Genomic DNA, 17,433 nt, shown 5'->3' on the forward strand with positions numbered 1-17,433 from the left:
TTTAGAAAGCGTGAAGTGATTATTTAATTTTTCTCTATACATGTTTTCAGAAATTTAGCTCCTCTTTCTGCTTATTTTCTGCAGTTTTGAAATATTCAATATATTTCATTATATTCAATTTATAGGGAGGCCGTTATGGCTAGAACCTGCTGTGGATTCTGCCCTAATGTTTACTTCTTAGCTTTCCAATATTTGTTTCCATTACTAATACTCATGAAAATGTAATTTAGATTATTTCTTGCCAAGCAAATTTGTAGTGAATTTTTTGTACCTATGGAAGGAAAATGTTTCTTTAAAAAGTAAAAGTAAACTTTTATTAAGATTTTATCCTGTTTCTTGGTTAAATTATTAAAAAAGAAATTTCCATAAGAAAAATCAGATTTTTTCCCTTTTATTAGCATGAAAATCTATATAGTGTCATTCAGTTCCCTTATCAACCCCACTCTTTAAATATATTCCCAGATAAGTCATCTATCAAATAATTTCCTGTTTGAAAACTACAGACCAGGAAAGAATGTTTTTGGTGCTATTGTCTATTAATATTAATCAAGATTAAACTATTTGCACAAAAAAGGAAATTTTCTTTTCCACTACGGTCAAGTGGATAGTAGGCTATTTCTTACAGGATCATTCTCACCAATTATGTTACTATGTGGAAGCTTAAATATTACATCTTGAGTGTCCAGGCATTGTTGGTTTAGGCAACAATTGCTAGCACAGTGTTAGATCTTTTTACAATATTTGGACTATAAAGTACTTTATTTCCGTATTTATAAAGGGCTTGGGAAAAGTGATAAGGAGCCGTGTTACAGATGCAGCCAGGGGAGATCGAGATTTCTGTGTCAGTAGAGGCAGATTGTACTCTCAGTTAGAAACTGAAAGGCTGAACTTCCACCTTGAGAGAAAGAAGAAGGAATTTTTCTTCTCTTTATCAGCAATTCCAACATTGTTTCATAACACTTCTGAGAAATTCGGATTTACAACTCCTGTTTTTGTGCCAGAACCTGGACGTATCGGTCTGTTCTGCTCTGTCCCAGCCAGCAGAAGCAAAGAGGGGATAGAGGCTTTATCCTGTTCCCCTGACGTAAATCACTGGAGAGATTCATCTATGCTGAGATTGAAGATTATTTATTATCTCACAACATTCTGCCCATATCTATTTGATAGGGTGGCCAGGCCTTTGGGTGGGATGACTTGGTAGTCAAGGTATATTTCCAAAATGGTCTCTCTCCAAAGAGTTTCTAGTTGTTTATGTTATGTCTCTAATTCTTTGTTATGTGCAAATAAGTCATTGATGAGATATTGTGGCCCTGGAGACAATTCAAGGAAACCATCTTGCATTAGGCCTTATTTTAGCCTTTGTGCTCACGATTGTAAAACCGTGTGCCATCTGTGTTTGTTATCTGCCCTGCCCACCATCTATGTTCAGTTACTATCCTCTTTTCCTCTCAAGATTATCAGAGGAAGATTTCCTGAAACTGATTCTTTCTCCCAAATATTTTCTTACCTACTGCTCTGTTGAACAAGAAGTGAGATTAAGAAGCTTAGTTTGGGTTTTGGTAATCCATTTTCAAACTAGCGTGTACCTCCAAAGGTTAAATGACGTGTTGTCCACAGACATATGCAAACATGCTGGTTAAGCCTCCAAGGATAAACGTAGGCTTTTGAAACAAAATCATTTTGAAAATTGACTTTTTATGCTCAGGGATATTTCTTTGCGTTTTTTCCTTCTCCCTTTATTACTCTGCTGCATTTCATTTGGAGGTGCAAGAAAAAGGGTACAGAGAAGGACTTCGGGAAGACATAACCAGAAGAAAAAACGATTAGGGTTAGGTAAGAACCACTCTTATATTGTCATATGTGAACGTATCTGGGGATGAATGCAGCTGTGTGAATTTCAGAGCTCTTTCTCTCCTGCTCGCATAAATAGTTCTTACTTGTTTGGAATATGACCCCTATACAGCCACTAAGTGATCCTAAGAAGTCTGCAGCAATTTTTGAGAGAATCTTGCAACTAAAATGTCATTTGTCATGTTGCATTTGCAATACAAATGCTTGAAGATGGAGTAGAGTCTACGAGAACGTATTTGTTTGTTTGTGTATATCAATTGTTATGAATTTAAGTCCTTCTCAGATACAAATGAATTATAAAACCAAAAGCTGCACGGACTAACAAGACAAAGATAAAATGACTAAAGAGCAAAAAAAAGAAAAATGAAGATATTTAACATCAACACCTTTTAAATACAGTGGAACAAAAAAGCCTTTCCAAACCTGCAATCCAGTCTGTTTAAAGTATTTGACTGAGACATCTGGCCACACGGGGGAGTGTGAACACTTTAGCAACATATTTCAGTGACGTCCTGAGGAATGGAATTTAAAGCGTTAAGATGTGCCGGCATGATCTCACAGAGCCAATTTTAAGAACTTCAAATTTAAGAATGGATATATTTTTGTGGGTAAAGAAAGGAAGATATAAATACAAGAGAATAGAAATTGTGCTTTAAAGGAAAAGATATTTGATATATTATCTTTGTCATAATAGCACTGGTGGCATTCTTTTCCTCAGTATTTACCTTTCCTCCTTCTAAAATGCATGAATTAAGTATTGAATGACTCCAACATTTTTAAATTTCTTTCTTACATTTTTTTCTCTTAATGAACTGTCTCTTTTTAATCACAAAAGTACTATGTACTTGTGAAAAATGAGCAGTATTACCCAGTCTCACCACTTAGTTATAACTATTGCTACAAAATTTTGTGTGTATTCTCAAATTAATGTGATAATATTGTGTGCTTATAATTATTATATATACTGATTTTAGTAACTTTTTAATGATCATACAGCTAAAATATAATCATTGAAGAAAATTTAGAAAGTACCAATAGTACTTTAAAGTACCAAAGACTTTAAAGAAAAAAATACCATCATCTAGAGTTCTAGTACCTAGAGAGATGGCCACTATTTCCATCTTGGTGTACTTCTCTACGTCTGTTTTCTATGTGTATATATTATGTTTAGTAAAATACTGCGTATCCTGATTTTTACTCAGAGACAACAAAGGAACATCATTAACAGGGTGTAGGCTGAAAATGATAAATAATGTGCTTCGTGATAGATAAATCTTTTCTAATTAAAAAAAGAGAAATAATTGTGTGTGGCTTTTAAATACATGGAAAATCGTTATTCAAGTGCCTTGGCATTTACTATGGCATTTAATCTGGTCATTATTTTGTGCTGTGTTTTGGAGGGAGGAAAATGTATTTCTTCTTTAAGAAGTCTTCTGGGACAGTTTTCCCACAAGCAAGAGATTAGCCATTGTTAGCAAGTTCTGGAAGAGTACTGTAGCAAACATTGTTTTAAGGGATTATGGGTCATGACAAGAGAGTCCATATGAATTGTGGGAGTTGATTGAAAGCAGTACAAAATTGTACAACATTCTTGGGTAACAGTTCTGTTCCCTCAAATTCTATACCTGTTGTTGCTCCATCATTATCTGGCTTTTTGTGCTAAAGAGCAGCTGTCTGGGGAGGCCTCATTTGCATTTATGTTTAGAAAGCTAGTTTTTCTTGCCTTGGTGCATATAAGATTTTTTTTCTTTTATTTCTACAATTTTAAAAAATTGCCAGGATGTGCCTATATATGTGTTTCTCTTTACTATTTTTTCCTGGAATGTCTATTTTAATTATTGCTCTTAATTTCATTTTCCTTGTTTCTTTTTAAACATACGTATAATTCTGAGATGAGACCTTCATCAATCGTCTGCCTCATAATTTTCTTTTTGACCTTTATTTCTGCATTCTGGGAGAGTTTCTGAGGTTTCTCCCCCATACTTTTATTTCTGTCATCTAAATTCTGCTCTTTAAAACTTCCAACACAGGTTTAAATTTTGCCTTTTGTTTGTTTGGTTTCTTTGTGCCCCTCTCTTATCTCCCCTTACCTCTTTTTTGCCTCACTCTGTTATCTTTCCCTCTGAATCTGCTTTCCATCTATAGCTGCCTACTCAGGTTTCATGGAGGTAATACCATCTTGCTTTCTATTAAGGATGCAAACGTTTTTCTAAAATTTTCTTCTTGTAGTGTATCATTTTATGAAATCTCCTATCTCTTTCGATCTTCAGCAAAATGACGCTCTCTTCCTTTCTCTGTGGGGTTTTTTTAGAGACCAGGTTTCTTTATTTCTTTTACTCATTTTTAAGTAGAGCTCTCTCTACATCTGGAACTTGTCAACAGTCATGAGCATGTCATCCTTAGCTCTGCTCTGGCCATGTGTGTGCTGGTTGACTCTCTTCAGATCTACAGCTGTTTGGCGGTGGATATGCATGCTCCTGGTAAAATCCCCACTATCTAACAAGTTTTCATTCAGTACAGAACCTCATCTGTATGAAATAAAGTGCAAAGAAAATCTTCACTCTTTAGCATGTACTGCTCTTGTGGCTCTTCTTACCTCTGCCCCCAAGAAGACCACTTTACCTGGGACAACTACTTCCCCAGGTTGCAGCCTGCCACTGCCACACCCTGTCCACAACCCCGTCCTCCCACACCCTGCCCCGGTCTGCTGAACCCACTCTGATTTCTGCTTAGTTGTTCTCCAGGATTTGTAATCGTGGCTTGGTTTAGAAGGAGAGATAGGGGTTTAGAAAGAAAGGCACTGATGGGGCATAAAGGCAGGTGGCCTTATGAGGAGGACTCTTACCCAAGAGGTATGACCTCCAGGTTTTCTAGATGGTTGCATTTCTCAATGAGAAGCCTGAGTGTTCATGGGAAGAAATGGTCTTTCAGGGTTGTCGGCTTGCTCTGTTTCAGACCTCATGACACTAGTGGTTCACCAACTGTGCTTTTCAGTACAGTTCCATTGGCTTTGATTCAAGTGGAGATTTTTGCCAAGATATTGGCAATTGGTTGACTTTCTTTGGTGTTTAGTAAAATTCTGTCCTCTTCTGTGAGAAGATGAGAAAGTAAAAACTGCTAGCAAGAGTATTCTATACTAGGAATTCTTGAGATTACCTCATAATAACACCGTTGAGCTTGAATTTAGTCTCCTCTTTTCCAGTTTTCTTCAGGTGTAACCTGTGAAATGATTTTCATTTTCAACTCTGTTCTGTTTGTTAGTTGTGTCTAACCGCTCATGGGTTTCAACCGAGGGGCTTGAGGTTTACGAGTTTGGAGACAGCTAAGCAGTACGAGCAATCCATGTCTCCTCTTTTCTGGGGTTTTTCTGTGTGGTTTCTGGTACATTTGCCTTCTTCTATGTATATGTCATCATGAAATAATTTAGGTTACTGCTTGCCTTTCAGTGAATGAAACTTGTTTACATAGGTAGTAGAATTATTTTCTTGTGTGGAGCCTGTCAGATAGGTCTTCATGAGCGGTCCATGAATTTAAGTTCAGAATCTACAATTAAAACGCAAGGCATTATGTAGACATGCAAACAGCCTCTTTATCCTAAGACATATATTCAGGTTGAATTCTGAGAAAAAGTCTGGAAGATTACAAAATTCAGGACAAAAATTCTGTGCCATTCTGAGACCATAGTGAGAGCATCTTCTTTCTCATCTGCTCTGTAAGTTTTGAACAGCCACACACACAACCCAGTTAGCCTGCCACCTGTCCACAGTGGCCACGGAGGCAGTGTATTGTAGTTGCCGAGTGCAGGCTCTGCAGTCCGGCTGCCTGGATTTGAATCACAGCTCTGCCACTTCCTGGCTGTGTGTCTTTAGGTAAATTACTTTGCCTCACCAAGGGATCTTTCCTCATCTGTGAAATGGAGATAATAATAGCCTCTACATGAGTTGACGTGGAATCAATGAGACCATCCTTACAAACTGTCTTGAATAGTGCCTTGGACATATAAAGTGCTCTATAAATGTTAGCTGCTATTATTATTATTATCATTATTACAGTTACTTTATTATTATTTCTATTATTAGGCCAACAAAGAGAACTTGCTTGGCAACAAAAATGAGCCCCTTATTGAATTCTGACCATGGGATGAAACAGGACTCAAATTCTTTTGTTGTTTATATATTGCAGAGCCTTTCCCATTAAAAAAGGAGGGAAGTTTGGTAGTCCATTAAGCTTAGTAATCCTTTTGTTTTAAAACAAACTATGTGTAACACCCAGAAACATATGCCAATAACTAGAAAGTAGAGACCCTCTGCCTTACCATTCTATGAATTGTTTTATCAAAAGCTAAGGATGCGCCTTGAGCAAAGTGAAAATAATATGCTTTTAAAATAATCTGTGATATACAAAATGTTATATAATTGGTTAGGGAATGGTTAATAAAAAACAATTAAGCATTTTGCCTCTTATACAAGAACATATAGGGGCCGGCCCGGTGGCGCAAGCCATTAAGTGCGCGCGCTCTGCTGCGGCAGCCCGGGGTTCGCCGGTTCGGATCCTGGGCGCGCACTGACACACCACTTGGCAAGCCATGCTGTGGCGGCGTCCCATATAAAGTGGAGGAAGATGGACATGGATGTTAGCCTGGGGCCAGTCTTCCTCAGCAAAAAGAGGAGGATTGAGAGATGTTAGCTCAGGGCCGATCTTCCTCACAAAAACAAAAAAAAAACAAAAACAAACAAACAAAAGAACATATAAATATATCAACATTGTATCATAGAGCAGTAATATACCCTTCATTCATTATTGTATTTTAAATTTATGAGCCTAATTACCTAAGGTCTGAGGTCCTACCAAAATCATCTCTGAAAAGATTGTATTCGTAGCATGTGAAACTGGAATCAAATGTTAACAAAATATCAAAGGAATTGAATGGAAGTTAAATTAACTGACTTCAGAGTAGATCATAAGTCCTGGAAACTGATGGACAAATTGATTAAATATTATTCCTGAAATAGCCTGCTTTAAAGTTTATATTTTTTCATTCTTCTCTTTATGCTTTATTAGCTTCTCAAAGATAATAGAATGACTGATTCAAAAGGGATGTTAACCTGAAATCATGCCCATAGCAAGATACCTGTAACAGACTGAATATATGTGATTCTTGTCATAAAGTCAACAATATTTTATCATATAACAATATATGTAATAGCTTGTTTTAGCCTTATAAAAACAGTTTATTTGTGAAATCAAAATCTCATGGCAAGTTGGTATCAATGCTTCATAAACATATAGAGCACTGTGTTGGCATCATAAAAAAATTATTGAGCCAGCCCTGATGGCCTAATGGTTGAAGTTCGGCACTCTCACTACTTCGGCGGCCTGGGTTCGTTTCCCAGTCATGGAACCACACCACCCATCTGTCGGTTGCCATGCTGTGGCAGCAGCTCATAGAAGAACTAGAAGGACTTACAACTAGGATTTACAACCATGCACTGGGGCTTTGGGGAGGGAAAAAAAAAGAGAAAGATTGGCAACAGATGTTAACTCAGGGCGAATCTTTCCCTGCGAAATAAATAAATAAATAAAGTTATTAAAAACTCTCTATTCCTCATTTTCCAGGACATTACATGAGATAATGCAGTGATTCTCAAGTTTTAGTGTGCCTAAGAATCACCTGGAGATAGTATGAAAAACTTCAGACTCCTGGGCCCCATCCCCAGACAGTCTGATTTAGCAGATCTACGGTGGGATCAAGGAATCAATATTTTTACCAGTTACCCCCGGTGACTCTTATGACAGTGGTCTTCTGAGCACATTTGGAGTAACACTAACATAAGTCTTACAGAGTGCATAACACTGTTGCCTGGCACATGTGAGTTTCTTTTTCTTTTGTTTTCTTTTTCTTTTTAAGATGAGTCTCCCAACCCCACTCTTGGCCAACTCTGCTGTGCCATGTTCTGGGGGACATGGCTCTGAAGCACATTAAGAGTGCTGCAGTTTCAAAGAGTCATTGGACGCTATGGGAGGTTTTGGTTGGAGGGAGCAGGTACCAACCCTATTTATTCCCAATTCTCCTAAGACCTTGTCCCTCGAGCTATTCCCTCATTCCTTTCACTCTTTACTTAATGACTCCTCTTTAGACTGCATATTAGTTCAGTCTTCCACATCATCAACTATTTTAAAATATTTCCTTTGAAACTGCTCAAACTCCCATTCCTTCTTCCTAACCCTCACTGCCAAAATTCTTGGTTGGAATTATTGAAGAAAAGAGTGTAGAGAGAGAAGAGGGAAACTAAAAGGAAGTGTTGATAAATGCCAGCATGTAGGAGATAGGAAGGAGAAATGAGTGAACAAGTCAAAGAAGAAGCAATTACACTCGTAGGGGAACCTGGATGTTGCAGTATCATCAATGGGAAGGTGGACGAACAGTCTAGAATGATAATATTTCCAGAATTATGGGGACTGAGGAAAGGCCCTTGTTTGGAGATTGGGATATTATAGGTCCCCTTTGAAGCTGTTTCTGTTATGATAGAGAGGGTGCTGAGTAAGTGGAGATTCTGCATAGATGACTCTTCCAAAGTACATGGATTTACGTAAAGAACATCAGCTAAAGCAGAAAAAAATGAAGTTGAAATCAGTGTTTATTTATACAAGAAGAGATAGGTGTGACTAAGATGCATCACGTGTTACAGATTTCTTGGATCGTTTGCCAGTTGTTTATAGATAAATGGACTGATTTATTAATTGAACAATATCAAATAAGAAAGACATTATTTGGGAAGAACTCATGAGTGAATTGTAAACATATGTTTATCTTAATCATTAGGACTGTAGACTTCCTGGTTGGTTATTCACATTAAGGTTGGCATCCCTGGGCTCTTTCTTTTGCAAATGAAGCCTCTGATCTCTAAGTGGACTAATTTGAATTCAAAGAGAGGAATTTTTGGACTTTAGTACATTCCAGAAATATATCACTCTGAAACCGAAATCTACAAATACAGTCTCAAAGAAAATTATTTCTCTTATAGGAAATGGAAAGCTAAAATGATCTCATATTTACATTCCAATTTTGGTTTCACTTAGTGCTTGGGATGAAATTGCTTCTCTGAATATAATTTTGTTACCTTTTTTTCTGCTTCCTTTTTAAAAACACTAAGTGACTCAGTAAAATCTGAAATCATAAATCTGTTTCACTAAATAGTGAAAACTGAATAGAAAGCTGAATGACTAATGAATTTTAAAAATAATGCATTGAAAAGATAATGAGGGTTCTTACTACCAGCTACAAAGATTAGAGGTTGCAGAAATACTTGTTAGATATGATATGGTGATGTCTGCTCGAATGCTAACCACATAGTTCAGGGGACACCCAGTGGTTAAAGGAGGAAATTCCTTGCTGTGGTACAGTGTTCAAAAATGATGGAATAAAATATTTGTAGCCTCAGCAGTGATAATACATTATTGACTTTATCTTTCTGAATTAGCATATGTTTCATGTATGTGTATATTTTAAGAGGCTTGATTTTGACTTCTTATATAAATTTTCTTCAAATATTTGAAAACTTACAAATTATAAGATTGAAAATGTTAGAAATATGACTAAACTTTTCCTTTAATAAAAACATAAGTGATATTTAGAAATGTGAAGTAAGTGACCGAGAGTCATGAATAAGAAAAACAATTAAATCTTTTTGACCCAGAAATTCCAATTCTAGGAAGTTGTTCCCAGTACATAATCGGAAGTGTACTCAATGGCTGTGTACGAGGATATTCATCATAGCTTTATTTATAATAATAACAAACTAGGAGAGAAACAAATGTACAGCAGTAATGAATTGGTGAAATTATGGCACAGATGTAGTGACTAAGGCATCTTTAACACCATGCTTTAAAGACCGTTTTATGACAGAGGAAAATGTTTATGTAAGGTAAAAAAAAAAAGATGAAAGACCTACAATTTCATTTATATAACATATTTTTAACATGTTTGCGTATTTTTGTATTTCCCTAAAAATAGAAAAAATAACTGAAAGCAGTTGTCTTGATTGGTAGGATTTTGAGTCATTTACATTTTCTTCTGTCTATTTTTCTCTTTATTTTAAATGTATTTTTTTAATCAGAGGGAAAAGAACAATAAACAGCATACATAATAAAAGAATAATGGAAGAGAGTGTTTTAACAATGATCAGAACTAAATCTGTGTCTGTCTGCTTAGACCTTAAAGAGAGACATGTTTTAAATGTGAGCCTTTTTTCTTTGGAAACCCTGAGAGGTACTTCCAGAGCGAGTCTGCCTGTGTGTGTGTGGGTGTGGGTGTGGGTGTGTGTGCATCATGGATGCATCATGGAACAGAAGTGCATCCTTTAGATATGGTCAGAGAATAAGGATTTAAGCACCAAGGCAGCTTAGAGGGCAAGACTTGTTAAATATTTTTAGTTCATTCTTCCTTTGGAATGTGATGAAAACTGTGATCTTTTCCTCTGAAAAGTACACAAGTATGTGAGTACAAAAAATACTCCCAAAATGTGACACACAATTTAAAGAGATTTATAGGTACACACCATCCCCACCCCTGAAGAGGCCATCTTAGTGAGTAGATATATCTAGGAGGCATCATCTAATAATATTTTCCCCATTGGCTTGTTGCCAATATCTGAAATTCCACCGTTAGCAACTTCTTTAACCTTTGAGTTAAGCATTGCCTTCCCTTGGGTCACCTTTTAAATTGTAGGTATTCCTAGGAGGGATAATTTAATTATTAACACCTTAGTGAGAAGTGGTTTGACAAGAGGGGAAGAGAATTATGTAAGCACTATTTTTCTGTAGTTTTGGTAAAGGTAATTGAGAACTAGAGATCACTTAATAATAATAGCTGACACATATATAGGCATCACAGACACACACACACACACACACACAGCTTACAACAACACCATTCTCCTGATGAGGAAATTGAGGCACAGCTTGATTAAATAACCTGTCCAAGGTCACATAATTATTTAGTTGTAGAGCCCAGAATTGACTCATTTTTCAGAGTCTGTGCTTTTAACTAGTATCTGACACTATTCATAAAAGTACCTATTTTAAGAATTCTACGAAAGGCCAACTCTATAGACTTTCTTGTTGCTGTTGTCAATTTTCGGAACTCACTTCTCTCACTCTTCTTTCCTTCTTTCTTCCTTGTGTGGTACCCTCTTTTCATTCAAGAAGATCATAAAGCGAGATTAAATCACTCCAATTCCCAGGAATCTAAACTGTAAGAAAGTGTAGGGACAGGTGTTTCCTCTTTGTAGATAGGAAATGTGGCACAGAGGGAGGCTAAGTCACAGCAGAGGCCGAATCAGGAGAAGGATAGCGTTCTCCTGATTCCTGGTCAATGCAGCCACTTCGAGACTAGAAAGACCTGAGCTAGCTTGGAGATGATGAATGGGCACTGAGTAATCAGAAAAAAAAACCAAACTCACTAAAGTATGGCTACCATAGTGTATGTTATTAAAGCCATTGTGCCTCGGACATTTCATTCAATAAGTGAATTTCTATGTAATCTTATTAGTTAATGATAAGACCTATTCATTATGACTTATTTATCAGTGTTTCCTGGGGGCCAACATATGCTATTTATTGCATTGCATGTATGGTAGTGCACATTTATACTTCTTTTGGTAATAAAAACAACTGGTACTTATTTGTAGGCTATTTACAACTATGGTGTAAAGGCACATTTGTAAACAAGAGTCACAGCTTTATAATTGCTAGTGTTGGGGAAGCTGCCTACCCTTTTGAAAGACAATCTTTTTCTAGATACTATTTTCCAATAAAGCATGTGTTTTCATGTGGAAATACAATATGTCTTGTCATTTTATAGGGTGACTATTAAGTAATTGAACTAATGTGTTAACAAATATGTTAAAACATATTTTAATGAGAGTTTTTATTCTGAAAACTACTACATTTCATCAAGTCTAAGACACCGCTGATCTAAAAATGCACTGGTTGGAAATGCTAAGAAAGAAAAAAAACTATCGATTAATCTCTGACCAAAGCTTTCTTACACTGATTTTAAGATGCATCTGTACGCAAGAGGTGTGAAACAGGAAAGAAAATGGTGACTTCAAATCAATAAAATAAAATTAGTACTAACCTGAAATGAAAATTTATATAGTTAAGATATTTTCCATTGTTCACAGAATTTTGAAACTAATTCCACTTTTACATTCAGAGCACAAAAGAGTTTCGTCTCCCACTCAATATTTTTTTCACTAAAATCAATATTATCCAGTTTGATAGCCTTCCCTTATTCACCAGATATGAATCTGATTAACTTTTGGTAGTTTCAAAAACTTAAATCTGCATTCAGAGGATAAATACTTGTTTTGCTTCTAAGGATAATCAAATAAAATGTGTTGCAGTTTCTAAGGACTGTTTAACAAACAGGGTTTCAAAACTATCTTGAGCAATTATTTGAGCATACCAACTGCCGAGTTGAACCTGGGAGGGTTTCAATACTCATTTAATGGAAAAGTTCTTGTGCATTCGTGTGCTCAAAAATTTCATCACATACAACCTCCGATCTGTTACTTACAGATCATTGCAAGCTAGAGAATCCCCTAGCCAGCTCTCTCTTGAGGGATCCCCAGGGAGTATCTGCTATTACTTTGGCAGAAAGGTGGGCTAGCTCCCTTTCCCTGTACTTTGCAGTGGAGAAGCGAATCACTGGATTGGAGGCTGCAGGAACTGGGACCAACTGCATGGGCAGGGAAAGGCACTGTGTCTCAGCTGGGTCAGGAGGAGGAGCTTTCACCCTACAAGTGGATTTCATCGTCACTGGAAGTCAGAGGGATGGGAATCTAAAGAGCCAACTTGCCCCTTTTTTCATACCCAACCCCTCACTCTTACTTGGGATTTGTTGAGCTTCTTGGATTGGTGGGTTTATACTTTTCATCAAATTTGAAATGTTTTTACCACCATTTCTTCAAATATTTTGTTTGGTCTCCTCATCTCTCTCCTCTTCTTTGGAGCCTGCAATTATACATATATTAGCTGCTTGAAGTTGTCCCACAGCTCCTTGATGCTCCTTCCCTATCTAGTCCTTTACTCTCTGGTTCATTTGGGATAGTTTCTGTTGCTATGTCTCCAAGTTCACTAATCTTTTCTTTTGCAATGTCTCATCAGTTCTTAATCCAGTGTATTTTTCATCTGAGACATTGTAATTTTTGTCTTTAGAAGTTTGATTTGGGTGGTTTTTAAACAGTGTCTTCTATGTCTTTCCTTAACATACTTTTAAAATGCTTTTTATTTTGAAATACTTATAGGTTCTCAGGAAGTTGCAAAAATAGTGTGGAGAGTTCCCATATACCCTTAATCTAGTTTCCCCATTGGTTACATCTTATGTAACTATAGGACACTATCAAGACGAGGAAATTGACATTGGTACAACATGTGTATATAAGTTCTATGCCATTTGATTACACTTGTAGATTAGTATAGCCAGCACTGCAATCAAGATACTGTGCTTTTTGAACATTATATTTTCCTGCATATGGAAAATAAAGTTGTATTTTTCTGCTTCTATGCATGCCTTGTAATTTTTTATTAGATGCCAAGCGGATGTGAATTTCATCTTGTTGGGTGCTTGTTTGTTGTTGTCGTTGCCGTAAGTTTGCTTGAGCTTTGTTCTGGGACACAGTTAAGTTACCTGGAGACAGGTGACTTAACTGTGTCTGATCCTTTGAGGTCTGCTTTTAAGCTTTGTTTTGCTGGACCTTAGAGGTCCTTAGAGGAGTCCTTAGAGGAGTCCTTAGAGGAGGACTGACTTTCCTTCTGTGTACTCTACCCGATGATTCTGACTGCTGGAGACATGTCCTGTGCCTGGCCTGTGGGAGCCCCAGTGATTATGCCTTTGCTTCTTCTGGCTGTTCTTTCCCCAGACTCGGCGAGGGGGGTCCTCACAGGCATGCACTGCAGATCTCTGGAGCTCTCTTTTGCAGCTTTTTCTTCTCTGGTGCTCTCCCTGTGAGCCCCTGGAGCCCCGTTGGCCTGTGGAACTCCCAGTTCCACTCCTCAACCCAGAGAGACCTATGGTCTCTGCCTGGGTTCCTCCTTCGTGGTCCATATTCCAGCTGCCCAAAAACTCTCCGGGTGGTAAGCTGTGACAATTTAGGGCTCCATCTGTTTCCCTCTCAGGGAACACTGTCCTGTGCTGCCTGATGCCCAGTGCCGGAAAACCGGTGTTTCATATAATTGTCTGGGTTTTTTTCGTTATTTAAGGTAGGAACACTCCTCACCTTTGAATCTAAATTTCCTTGCATTTTCATGTCTAAATTTCCTTACATATGAACTTCATTAATAAAAGGGAAACAAACCTGTGCTTGGAAGGAGGATGTGGCCCAGCAGACCAACTTAAGTTCCTTCATTCCCTGTGAAGGGGTTTGAGCGCAATTTTGGAGTTGGGTTTTTAATTTTCCTTATTCGTAAGACTGGTCACTGACTGACTTCTTTGTCATATACTAATGAGTTTCAGTGCTTTCCAGATATTCTGCTAATATTTAAATGTGCAACAAAAACTGTTGAAATCACCTCTGCAATATCCTGACCTGCCACCCTGTACTACCTCAGAAGGGTCCTTGCAACTCTCAGGAAACACACTGAGGTCATGTCTAGTCCTGCCGATTTTGATGACCCTGAATCACCCCCTACCCACAAAGAGACCTGTGTGACAATGTCGGCACCTGTGGGACACATCAGAGCAAGGTCCAAGGGGGCCTTCATCTTTGACATCGGGTACAGGACTCCCAGGACCTGCTGCTCGGGCTCTGGCAGGCCACACTCAACAGGGAGGCCTTTCAGCATTAACCCTGCAAGTGGTGCCGGCCTTCCCTTAGCTCGCGTTTATTGAGTCATCACAGTGTGTCTGGCTGGGGGCTAGATGCATTGCATTTATAATTTCATGTGATCCCCAGAGCTCACAAGGGCCAGGAACAGGACATGTTCCCACCAGTCAGAATCATTGGGTAGAGGACTCCGAAGGGTATCATCTCTGTATTGAAAGAAAATTAGTCCTACTTTGAAGGCTGCTCTCGTCCAACCTAACAAAGCTTAAAAGCAAACCTCTAAAGGATCTGTTTCCAAGTGACTTAACTGTGTCCATTATTGGACTCATGGCTAGTCCTCAGGAAAAACCTTTTTTTTCTATCCAGTGAAAAAACAATTATTTTTTTCTGATTACATAAATCGTAAAAGCTCATAGAAAATTCTCGACAGCCACTAAGACTCCTCATGAGTTAAAACTGGGCCCCCTGCGGTTGCCCTGGGGAGATGAGTCTGTTCCATGGCTAGCTGTTCAAGGACTTCGGGCTTCTCTCTTTAGAGCAGGGATTTCCAACCTGTGGACCACAGACTTCAGGCCATACCTCATTTGACTTAATCCTCACAATCTTCCTCTGAGGTTGGGTAGGGTTAATCTGTTTTTCAGATGATAAAATTAGTGTTTAAAAATGTTCATACACTTGCCCAAGCCCTCATATCTGGCATTTGGTGGAGACAGAATTCTTGCCACATGTATCAAAAGATAGGACCACTATTCTAGAGAATACAGCGTCTTTCTTTGCAGAGTCACTGAGTCTCTGGATGGCATGAGGCTTCAGTTAGGGGGCCTTTCCTGAGATTTTAGGAGATAGTGATACAGCAACTCTTTGCCTGGCTCTTGGAACTTCATTGTTACCTTGAAAACAGTTTTTTAAGACTTGAGTTCTGATTCATTCAATAAAAAACCTTTATTCTGAACTACAACAGACACTAAAAAAGGTATGCAATTAATTCTTTTCATGCCTTCCTGCAACCGCAGATAGAATTGATCTAATCCGTGCATCCTTTGTTGAGCATTTCTGCGCAACCCTGAGGTGCCTTTTTTGTGGGTCTCTTGGCTGGCAGACTGAACCCCTTTTGGAGCTAGGGGAGACAGCTTATGGTAGAAGGTGTGGATTCATAGTCTGTGGAAGCAGGGCCTGTGTACACTCAGGAGTCTGTGCCTGAGCAAGAGAGATCACACAAGTTCTCTGTAAATGCGCCAGACTCGGCGCCCTGGAATTTGAGTCCAGTAGCGGCAAATAGGGTGTGGAAGATTACACTTCTGTCCCTGTCAGTGGTTAGGACTGAAGCCCTGTGGCATGCCGAACTGCAAGGAGGGAATGACTCAGCCAGGCCTGCAGCCTAACATATAGGGATGAGGGGCAGGCTGTTCCTGACACTTTTCTTTCCATAGAACTTAAGTTAAACAAAGAAGTGCTCATAAATATGAGAAGGAATGTGATTGATTGGCAAGGGAAAATCTGCTCAATGGCCTTTAGTCTATGGGCTTATGGAAATGAAGAAAAATAATTTAACTCAAAATTTGAATTATCATGGTATTGGCATCCTCACTTAACGTCTTAATCTTTTAGAGACTAGAGCATGTGTGTATGTTAGGACAAATGCAGAGTCACAGACAAATGAGCTTGTGTTGAGAGTTTCTGCTTACTGTGAGTAGATGAATTCTGTTCTGTCTGAGGGCAGATCCAGCCCTATCACTGGTTAGTGAATATGCAGACCTAGCCAGGTGAGAGATGTGTCCAGGCCAGAGTGAGATTTCTAAGGACCAGTGCTGATGGTAAGGGGATGGAGGAGGGAGTGTGAAAAAGACACCTGCAAAACCAAGCACAGGGTGACATGAAGCCAGAGGACTTTGAGAACTTTTCACCTGGAGATGAGAGAGGACTCACGAGGGCTAGATGGCAGCCAGAGAAGATCAGGAAGCAGGCCACGACTGGACGAAACTGATGATCTCAAACACACCTGACTATAGGGCCATGCTAAACCTATGTCACTTCACACTAAGTATCTTGATCCAGCATCCTGTTTCATCCCATACCATCTATGCCTGTGCCCACCATGCTTCACCTGCGCTGACTTCTTTCTGTTCCTCCAACTTACCAAGCCCATTCCCATCTCAGGGCCTTTGCACATGCTACTCTATCCACCTAGAATGCCTCCCTTTCCCTCCCTATATGTACATGATGGTTTATTTGAAGTGAGGTCTCAATCAAATGTCACTTCTTTGTCTATCTTGTCTGAAGAAACCCTCAGCCAGTCACTCTCTGTTACATTACCCTGTTTTATTGTCTTTACAGCACTCATCACTCTGAAATCATCTCGTTTTTTGTTGACTTATTTAGAGTCCTTTTCCTCTTACTCAAATATAAGGGCTATGAGAGCAGGAGCTTTTTCTGTTTAAATGGTCATCACATCTCCATTGCCTAGAATAGGACCAGACTCATAGCCAGGGTTCAATAAATGTCTCTCCAATGAGTGAATGAATGAAGGAATGCATGAAGTCAGACACAGTTGAAGAAAGCGAGTCAAGACTGACTTACCAAACAATCTATAACTATATTTTGGTTACACTAACCTGAGAATAAGGAGTCTGTGCTCTGGTATCTAAGGTTTTGTATTGTGTTTTAAGTGTCTGACATTGACTAAGGGCTTAATAAATATTTGTTGGATAAAAATTTAATGAAAGATCATTTTTACAAATTCTACTCTTGTTTCAGC

General features: G+C 38.4%; 1 protein-coding gene across 3 annotated transcripts in view; it reads left to right on the top strand.

Moving 5' to 3' along the window:
- The window catches only part of CAST (calpastatin), a 114,557-nt gene that overhangs the window by 15,700 nt on the left and 81,424 nt on the right, over nt 1–17,433 (top strand). The gene's annotated exons all lie outside the window — the stretch shown is intronic.

The sequence above is a fragment of the Diceros bicornis genome, chromosome 1 (genome assembly GCF_020826845.1).
Source record: "Diceros bicornis minor isolate mBicDic1 chromosome 1, mDicBic1.mat.cur, whole genome shotgun sequence".
Lineage (NCBI taxonomy): Eukaryota > Metazoa > Chordata > Mammalia > Perissodactyla > Rhinocerotidae > Diceros > Diceros bicornis.